Source organism: Drosophila mojavensis, unplaced genomic scaffold (genome assembly GCF_018153725.1).
Source record: "Drosophila mojavensis isolate 15081-1352.22 unplaced genomic scaffold, ASM1815372v1 contig_74, whole genome shotgun sequence".
Classification (NCBI taxonomy): Eukaryota; Metazoa; Arthropoda; class Insecta; order Diptera; family Drosophilidae; genus Drosophila; species Drosophila mojavensis.
In genome coordinates this window covers 13,371,340-13,381,334 of record NW_025318899.1, presented here as the reverse complement: position 1 = coordinate 13,381,334, position 9,995 = coordinate 13,371,340, and positions in this window count along the sequence as shown.

Genomic DNA, 9,995 nt, shown 5'->3' with positions numbered 1-9,995 from the left:
GCTTTGACATTTATTGGGTTTGTTTTGAAAGCCTCTGCGAGTGTGTTTATGATTGTATCTGTGTGAGCACGCTACTATCCGTCTATATGCATGACTGTTTATGTGCGTGTGTGTGTGGGTAGCGTTAAGTAGATTTTTCAGCACATTTGTCTTAATTGTTGTGATTTGTGGTTGATATTTGAATGATTTACGGCAGCCAGGGGCGCAATTTTTGGCGACACTCGATAGGCGGCTTACATATGCAAATTGAGTGTTGGCTGTGCATTATTTAAATGCAAATTAATTGTTTCTTAAACGTTGACATTATACTTAGTAATTGAGCTTTTATAGCTTTTATTTGTATTCACAAATTAAATTAACCAATTTAGTACAAAAATATATATAGATATTTGTGAGTAAACAAACATCTGCTTAACTACACATGCACACTCATTCAGATACACTCACTCGCCCAATCGTTTCGTCGAGTGGCCGCAAAATTGAAATACTTTAATTACCCGAATAAAAAAACATTTAACAATTTAATCTGAGCATATCAATTGCCGCACACAACACTTCACATACACATACAGGCATACACACATAAGCATGTGCACACTCTCTCTCACTCACAGTTACTCTCATTTCACGCGCTCACGCTCACGTCGCGCTCTCAGCAACGTCGAATCATGCCCAAAATCCACTCCCAATTTATCACTCAATTAGCACAGAAAAATGTAGTAGTGTATTTACTACACTTCTCGCATACACACACATACACGCTGACGGAGAGCAACAGCAGCTGCACAGCGTGAGAAATTCACTGCGAATTAAATGCATACCCAAGCAGCCGAGCTTCGGCTACTGCTCGGCTTCGGCAACGGCTTTCGGCTCAGCTCTTGCCTTCGGCTTCGGCGTAGCCGTATCGGGTGTTCATCTCAATGAAATTGTAGCATATTTGTTGCCATATCGAGATTAAATTTTCAAAACACAAACGAGCGCAGCGCCGCTGTTGGAGGTGGCAAACAGACAGAGAAAGAGAGGAAGAGAGTGAGAGTGAGAGAGATAGAGAGTGCGAACAAGTGTGTGCGAGAAAGGGAGGCAAGCAGAAAGAGAGCGAACGAACGTTGTATATTTGTGTGCGTTGCTTGTAAGCTTTTGTGTGCTGTGCTGTGTCGACTGGCTGGGTGGGTGGTTGGGTGGATTGTTGGGTCGTTCGCTTGGTTGGCCGTGCGATTTATTGATGACGTCGACGACGACGTCGCTGCCGCTGGCAGTGTTAATGTGTTTGTTGCTTTGGCATAAAATTATGTTTTATTTTATTTAACATGGTGTTTTTTTTTTCTCCGTTTACTTTTTGCTCTCTGCTGCCGCTCAGCGTCGATTTTTGGCAGTCCTTGTCATAATTTCGATGCGAGAAGGAAACGCAGCCCGTCCTGGCGCAGGAAGTCTTCGTGAGAGCCAGCAGCAACAACAACAAGAACAACAACAACAAAGACGACAACAACAATAAACGTCGACAGTTGTGCGATGATGGCAGCTTCATTGGGTTATGCTTATGCCTCTGCCTGCCTCTGTGTGTGTGCGTGCGTGCCCATGGCTGTGTGTATGTGTGTAAAAGGAAGTGTATTGCGTTGTAGGCCGTCGTCGGCCTTTTGCACGTGTGCGGGCGAGGGAGGTTCGAGTATCTGTATCCGTATCTGTGTAAATGCGATGTTGCTGTTGTTGTTGCTGTTATTGCTGCTGCTGCTGCTGCTGCTGGTTGTTGGCCTGTTCGGTCCCCCCTCTGTCATTGTGTATGTGTCATGGGCTGCTTATGCGTTGTGCGCTGTGTTGTTCCTGTTGTGCCTTCCTGTCACTGTGACTGCGAGCTGAGCCGAGCCGATTCACATACAGGGTGCATAGGACGGTCCACAAAAAAAACTTTGCTTCTCAAGCATAGAATAGATGGAAATTTACAGGGGGAGAGCATGCCGGGTGGAAAGATTAACAGCGCTTAAACTGTTTCATATACAGGGTACTTCTCAAACAAGGCAGATGTTGAAGTGTACAGGGTGATTTCAAAATTCATGCAGAATAATTAATATTAATTTTAAAAATACTATCATAATTAATATGCTACTAATACACTTGAAATTGACTGCCTTATTGACTTTTCATCATATGTTGAGGTCGCGTACTGCATCACCCTGTATATTAAACGCGGCTGTAAAAACAATTTAATGCATAAAACGACAAAAATCTGGTTTTCACAAAGCAAACCCAGAGCCAACAACAAGCGACGAAAGCGCTAAAGGAGGAGGCAATGGGTGGGAGAGGAGGAAGAGAGTAGGCGGCGTAGGAGAGGAAGAAGTTGCTGCTGTCGCTGCTGCTGCTGCTGCTGGAAGAACACTCACAGGCCAAGCAATGACAGAAACAGCAACAACAACATCAACTGTTGAGATTACACTAAAAGTAACTGCCAGCAGCACCAGCAGCAGCAACAACAAACAACTGCAGCAGCAGCAGCAGCAGCACTGAGAGAGCGCAGCACTAAAATCAATTATGTAGCAAGAGCGGCAACAGCAACAACAACTACTATTGCAGTTGGTAGTAGCAGCGTGAAAATAGTAGTGAACGAGAAAAAAATGGCAAAGTAAAATGAAAAAGCAGACAACGTTAGCGTTGACGCTGACGCTAACGCTGGCAGAGGTAGCAGCAGCAGGCGCAGGGTGGTGGGTGGCAATGCCAGTCAGAGCGTCAGACAGTCAGTCGACCAGCCAGCCTGACGCTCTCTACGTCGCGTCGGTCAGTCACAAATATGTTGCGCATTTTTGCCTCGGCTAAGTGAGAGAGCATGGGGGACAGAGAGTGGCGAAGAGAGAGAGAGAGTGAGCGAGTGAGTGAGTGCTGCTGTGTAACTGTTGTTTTTATTGCTGCGCTGTGCTGTGCTGTGCTGTGGGGTGGTGGACTGGATAGTAAAATGCGTAAGCAGCGTGAAGAGAGATGCCAGCGGCAACGGCAGCAGCAGTAAACGATGAACTTTGCTTGACGATGCGACGATGCTTGTTGTTCTTGTTGCCGTTCGTTTGTTGGTAGGTTTGAGGCAAACACCTTTCCACGTGCAAGTCGAGAGCATCGCTGTTGCTGCTGCTGCTGCTACCGCTGCCGATGTTAGCGTCGCTGCCGCCTCGCAGATGTTTGGCAAAATAATCAGCGAGCGACGTTGGAGAAAAGAGCGTGCAAAAAATTATGCTGAGTGCTTTGGCTGCCTGCCCATACAAAGTGAAAGAAGCAGCACACTCTGTAAGTGTATAAGTGTATGAGTATGAGTGTGTGTGTGTGTTTGTGTGAGTGTGTGCAGCATAACACAAAAAAAAGGCAACGACAGAAGAAAATCAACGAGCAGCAGCAACAGCAGCGGGCGACGCGACGCGACGTTGCCAACGTTCGGTGGTTCGATGTTCGATGTTCGCTCAGTTTCAGTTACAGGGGCAGCGATGTCGACTGTGGCGTCGGCAGATACTTTGAGATTTTTTCTTTTGTGCGCTTTATTTTGTACTTTTTGTACGTTTTGTGTTGTTGCTTTCATACATTTTATCAGCCGAGGCGAAGTCGGCGTTGACGTCGACGTAGCTAGCTGCCTGACGATTTTCTTGACGTTGTTGTTGTTTTGCTGTTGTTTTTATTTGGGTGCCGTTTGGCGTTTAGCTGTTGTTCTTGTTGCTGTTTGGTTGTATCTGTATCTGTATCTCACACACACAAGCACATACACACGCACACGTATCTTTGTATCTTTTAGCGCTGTTTTGAGTTAAGCAATTGATGGATATGGTTTATTTATAACGCTTGGCGACTATCGAATGAACACTTGGCCTGTGCGAGACTCTGGCTATGAGTATCTGTAAGATACACAACGCCTCCGCTCTCGCCCCTCTGCCAGCTGCTTGGCCTGGCCTGGCCTGTTCGATAAACGTAAGCGTAATAATATTTTATTGAAATTTGTTTTCTTTTCTTCTGCCTCTGAAGAAATGCTCAACAGCAACAACAACAATAATAATTTTGTACAATTTTTCTTTTTTTTGGGTTGCCATACAAAAGCCAGCGAGTGGGAGAGCGAAACAGTGTGGCAGGAGGCGGGGCAGGTGGAGCGACGACTGCCTTCATTTCTTGCTTTTGCTTATGTTTTTTTCTGTGTTTTTTTTTTCTTTGCATTTGTCGTCGTTGTTCGTCGTCAACGTTTTTTTTTCTTTTTTTTTGCGCTATAAGTATCTGTTGGATAAATATGAGGTTAAAGCGTTGCCTTCTGTCGGCCGCTGTTGTTGTTGTTGTCGTAGTTGTTGTATCTGTTGTACATACCTACAGATATAGATACGTATGTATGTACATATGCAAGTATGTGGCTGCCTTATGTACCTGTGCGCATTGTATCTGCAGCCATAGCCGTAGCTGTATCTGCATTTGTATCTGTATCTGTACATAGCTGCAGCTGTGTGTGTGTGTGTGTGTGTGTCTGTTGAAGCGAAGTGCAGCGCATTTTGATTGTTGGCTGCCTTTTGATGAAAACATAAATATCACAACACACAAGAAAACAACAAAAGAAGCCAAAACCGAAGCAACTGCAGCTGAAGAAGCGAGTCTCAAGGAATTCTCTGTCTGCCATGGACTACCTCTCCCTCTCTCCCTCTCTCTCTCTTTCTCTTCGGCTCGCTCTATCTTGCTCGAGGTGCAAGCGTTCTGGGTTTTCGGGTATGAATGAATTGTTGTGTATGTGTGTATGTGTTTGTGTGTTTGGCTGTGTGTGTGTGTGTGTGTGTGGAAGATTTCCTCTACTGCTGTTGCATTTCATGTTCAGTTGTTGCTGTTTCCATTTTAAACGGATTTTTGTGTGCTGGGTAAATTGATATGGTAAACGAATCGGAGTTTGGAAAATGGAAAACGAAGAAACGTAGCTGAGCTCTATTGATAAGTATAATTATTTATATAGAGGCTGTGGTTGAACTGCTTAAAAGCCCCTTAAATACAATTATTTAAGTCAGTTTAAGTGTGAAGGTTTTTGCCTGTGGCGTAGCGCACATGAACTTCAATTGCTTTAGATACATTTGTATCTTTAAGTCAGCTGTGCTAATTGAGATTAGGTTTCTAGTTGACTTGAAGGTTGATGAAATTTATGAATAGTATTTAACAATACTTAAACACACACAAGCAGGTTTTTTTGTAAACAAATTTGTAGAATAAATATTTAAAAGAATTAATAAATAAAAAATAAGAGTTTATAAAATTATTTATATTATATTAAAAAAAAAAAACTAAATTATATTTGATTTATTTATTTAAAATTAAAGCATATTTAAATTTAAAAAATTTATATATATTTATATACAAATATATTTAAATTAAATACCAAATACACATAAATCATATTACATTATATAAAAATTATAATTAAATTAAATTAAATTAAATTATAATTAAAAATTTTTCTCAGAATATTAAAATATTTCTTGCTTTTGTCGCCCTCCAAACATACTTAAATCCATTCTTGTGCATAGCTAGGTCTATAAATATATATTCCTTATCTATAAATAAGTTCAATTCATAAAACTAGAGTAGATAGTAAATAAACATGGGCATAAAAGTCAGGCGACAATTTGTGAGTCTTCGACTCATTTGCTTGCCCTCCAAGTCCATCCCTCTCAGCACCCTATACCTGCCACCCTCTCTCTCTAATTCTCTCTCGCTCTCTCTCTCTCTCTCTCTTCTATCTCTCTGTCTCTCCCACGCTTTGCATACAACTTAATAATTATTCATGCAGTTGCTTCAATGCATTTACAACAAAAAGTGGATGCCACATGCCCACACAACACTCCAGTCGAAGCAAACAAAAAAAGAGCAACAACAACAACAACAACATGTTGTACATACATAAATGAAATCGAAACGGAATACGAACAACAACAACAAAGAAGCGACAATGCTTTATATAGTTGAATGACTGAATCGAGCTGAAACAAACCCGTCAACCACACAGCAACAACAACAACAACAACAACAACAAAATTAACACACACACACACACACGCAAAATACTTATACGCAGCAACAACAACAAAAATTACCTTAAAAACACCAAACAAGCTGAACAAAAAAATAAAAACAACAGTTGAAAAAGAAGAAGAAGAAGCAACGCAGAAAAAAATATGTACAAAAGCTGAAAATAAAAATACATTAAACGAAATAAGATGAATACCAAACAAATAAAAAATTTATGCGCTGCCTGATGGTCGAAGCTATGGAGCAACTGAGAGAGGGAGAGAGGGAGGGAGGGATGGAGGGAGAGGCAGAGAGCGGGTGTGTATAAGTGTGTGTGTGTGTGTGGGGAGCAGAGCGAGAAATTATGCCACAATCAAGTACAACACAACAACAACAGCAACAACAAACAGAGCGAGATCCACAAGTACGCGCAGATGCCACAGCCAGATGATGATCATGCTGCTGATCATTATGATCATTATCGGTCAATGATAATGACGTTTTGTTGGCGTTTGCATGTTGAGCCCGGCACTCGGCCAATGGACTTGCATTGAGTGTAGCTCTCAGTGTATCTGCATCTGTATTTGTATCTGTATCTGTATCTGTATCTGCATCTGTATTTGTATCTGTAACCAAACAGCAGCAGCGTAACCAGAAGATACTCGAATGCCAGCAGTTGCAGTCCGATTGCGAGTGCTGCCTGCTTGCCTGCCTCCGTCTCTGCCTCCGTCTCTGCCTCTGCCTCTGCCACTGCTTCTGCCTTTGCCTTTGCCTTCGCCTCTGCCTGCTGCATTCCATAGATACACAAAAATAAAAATGCGGCTATGATAAATAATAATACACACACATACATACATACATACATGCCTGTAGACAGTCAGCACACTCCACGTAAATGTTGAGATACATTTGTATCTCGGAGTGCATCAAGCAGAGCTGAAGAAAAAAAAAACTGATTTTGCCGCAGACAGAAATAGGACAATGCAGCCAAGTAGGCAAAGCATGGAAATGATCTTCCAGAACAAAGAACTTAAGCAGTCTTGTACTAATACTACTACTACACACACACACTCACACACATATGCAACGCTATAGATAGAGCCACATTCAACACTTTTTTTTTGTTTGTGCAGCCAATTTACCAAAGCGAAATTCCATTTGCGATCTGTCGAGCGACGTTTTTTCTTTGCCAACATGCTTGAAAATTCTATTTTCCGCTTTTCAGCTAGTGAATTGTGAAAGGAAGTAAGACAGCATTAGTGAATGATGCGGTATTAGCTAGGGATTTCATTGAACAGCCATCGAGAACAGTCTAGAAAAAAATTGAAGATCGTTTTGCAAGGTGAGCCGATATGCCCTGTAGCTATTGAGCAGGGGTAATGAGGCTATATTAGTTATATTTAAGTGTATGTAATAGGTAAAAGGAGGATTGATAGAGACTAGAAAGTCAATATAAGCCTGATGAGCAGCAAAGTCGTTTCTAGATCGGAATTCTAATAGCTTAGTGCCTTAGACTGAGCTAGCTTGGATTATGTAATGTTGGATAAGGCTCTAATTAGGTATTGTAAAATGGAGTATCTTTAATGAAACTTAAAATATATATATATATGTTTAGTGTTTCCTTTTTTCTTTCCCCAATCCTCACTTGTTAAATCTTCCCTCAGTCAATCATCTACCATCCACTACTTTAAATTTTGATATCTTTCTCATATGTGCTTCGAAGTCACAATTGTTTAACATTTCATTTTCACTTTCACATCAAGCTCATGCTCGACATCCACTTGAACTTTGTCTGGTTCATTAACTTGGCTCGCACACATAGTGTATGAGGTCGCCTATTGACTTTTTGGTTAATCACATGCAGCATTATTTTGCCGACTTTAAAATAACTATAATAATGACTAAGTATGCGACGCCCCTCGGCGCTCCGCTTACGACGTTCGCTCAGCCAAATAAACAAAGTGAAGAACATCAAAGTAAAGTGAAGCGTAGCCAAGCACTTGTGACTGACTGGCTTCATTCACAGCGCCATTCGCAGTCATCCTGCGTCATCCTGCGTCAGCCGGCGACTCATTCAGCGTTCCACTTAAAGTGCCCATTCATAGTCGGTAGCAATTGGCAATAGACAACACCTCGACTCGGCTGTCTCACTACCTCCCTTACTCCGCTATCTCTCTCTCTCGCTCTCGCTCTCCCTCTCGACTCGCTCTCTTCACTTTAGCGCCTAATTGCACAACAAAAGCTTCAATTAAACACTTCAAAGAGCTTATTACAAACCAATAAACCGCAGCCCAAAAGTGCGTGCACAAACACAACGCCCCGAGCAACCGACCTACCAGATACCAGATACTCAGATACCCAGATACCCGATGCCAGAGATACAAGATACTAGAAACAGCCACAACAACAACAACAGCAACAACAACCGAAACGTTTTGGCATTCAGCGATGCGAGCTAAATAATTTGCTGCCAATTTCAATGGAAACGCCGCACAATGTCAAGGATTTCAATTGCGAACCCGAACAGCTCAAGGCGAGTCCTTCGAGCTCTCAGCTCTCCTCAATTCTCTTCACTCTCCATGCTCAAGTCGCATAGTCACTATATCACTTTACATACGATAATTGTGCGTTGATAATGCGCTGATAATGAGCTTGTTCGCGCGGTTCTTCGGGGCTGCTATGCTCGTTCACGGCGTGAGCAAAGGGTATATTGGCTTTGTCCGCATTACTCTCCAGCTGTCTGTTTCTCTGCGGCTTGACAATGAGCTGACAATGCGCTTGTTCGCGCTGTTGTTTGACTTCTTATACTCGCCCACTTTCTGAAAAGGGGTATATCAGTGTTGATCGTAGTTGCTGTTCGTCTGTCTATTCGGGTGACTGTCTGTACGCTGAGAATATTTATTGCTGATCGTGTCGTAGTACGATTTGTTATACTCATTTCGGTTTGAAAACGGGAATATTAGTTTGTACTCTCTGCTTATATAGAGACAATGTTCATATTAGAAGATCTACGATGTGTTTTCTGTTTTATGCTCGTTCGTGAAAAGAAACGAGTATATAGATTTTCTGACAAAAGGTTTACTGTTGGTTAAACAATGGATATTCAGGACATCGGTAAACATCATATCTTCTAGAGCTCATCTACGAACGAGTATTATGCAGTTGTTTACGCTCGACTGCTGCATTTCTTGTTGTGACTCCTCAGCCGGCTGTGGCTTGAGTCTTGTTTGCCTGGTGGTTGATCGAACATTTAGCGGACATTTAGTGGTTCTAATGTGCATCCTGTTGCGCTGCCGATTGTCGACTGCCAACTGCCAACTGCCGAGTGCCGAGTGCCGAGTGCTACTCCTGGTAGTCTTATACAGTGTATCTTGCTACCTGAATTTCCGGCTAAAGAAGATCTTGTGTGCATCTGCTTAGGTAGCTGCTGCAACCCTTTAGACAGTTCAAAGTTCAGCTCTTTGAACAATAATCACAATAATAATCATAATAGAAGAGCGGAGAGACAAATGCGAGTGCATATGACTCACAAAACGTGTCGCATAAGGGTTAATTCGTAGCTTTTTTCTCGGGCACCCACACTCGAGTGAGTTAACCCCGGTACACAATAGTCTCTTTATAGGGTAGGTAGGTACGTCGGAAGGTTGGTTGGTCGGTTGTAGCAGTAGCAGAGTAGCTGTAGCTGGAGCTGCCTTTTTATTTTGGGGTACATAATTCCTTGCTTTGAACTTTTCTGCGTCATCGTTTGTGATTAAATATGCCAGCCAAACGATGACTATATACATATGTACAAATATATAACATACACATATATTTGAGTTCTTACTTTTCATCAGCTTCGCTTGTTGTTGTTGTTGTTGTGAAATCCTTTTTATTTGGCCGGGGCTGTTTCTCTGCGTAAACGCAAACTGCGAACCTTTTTCTTTCTTCATATTTGGTTGTTCCTTCTGATTTTTGCTCACTTTTCGCAGACAACAGCCATATCGAAGGGGTGGAGGGAGGAG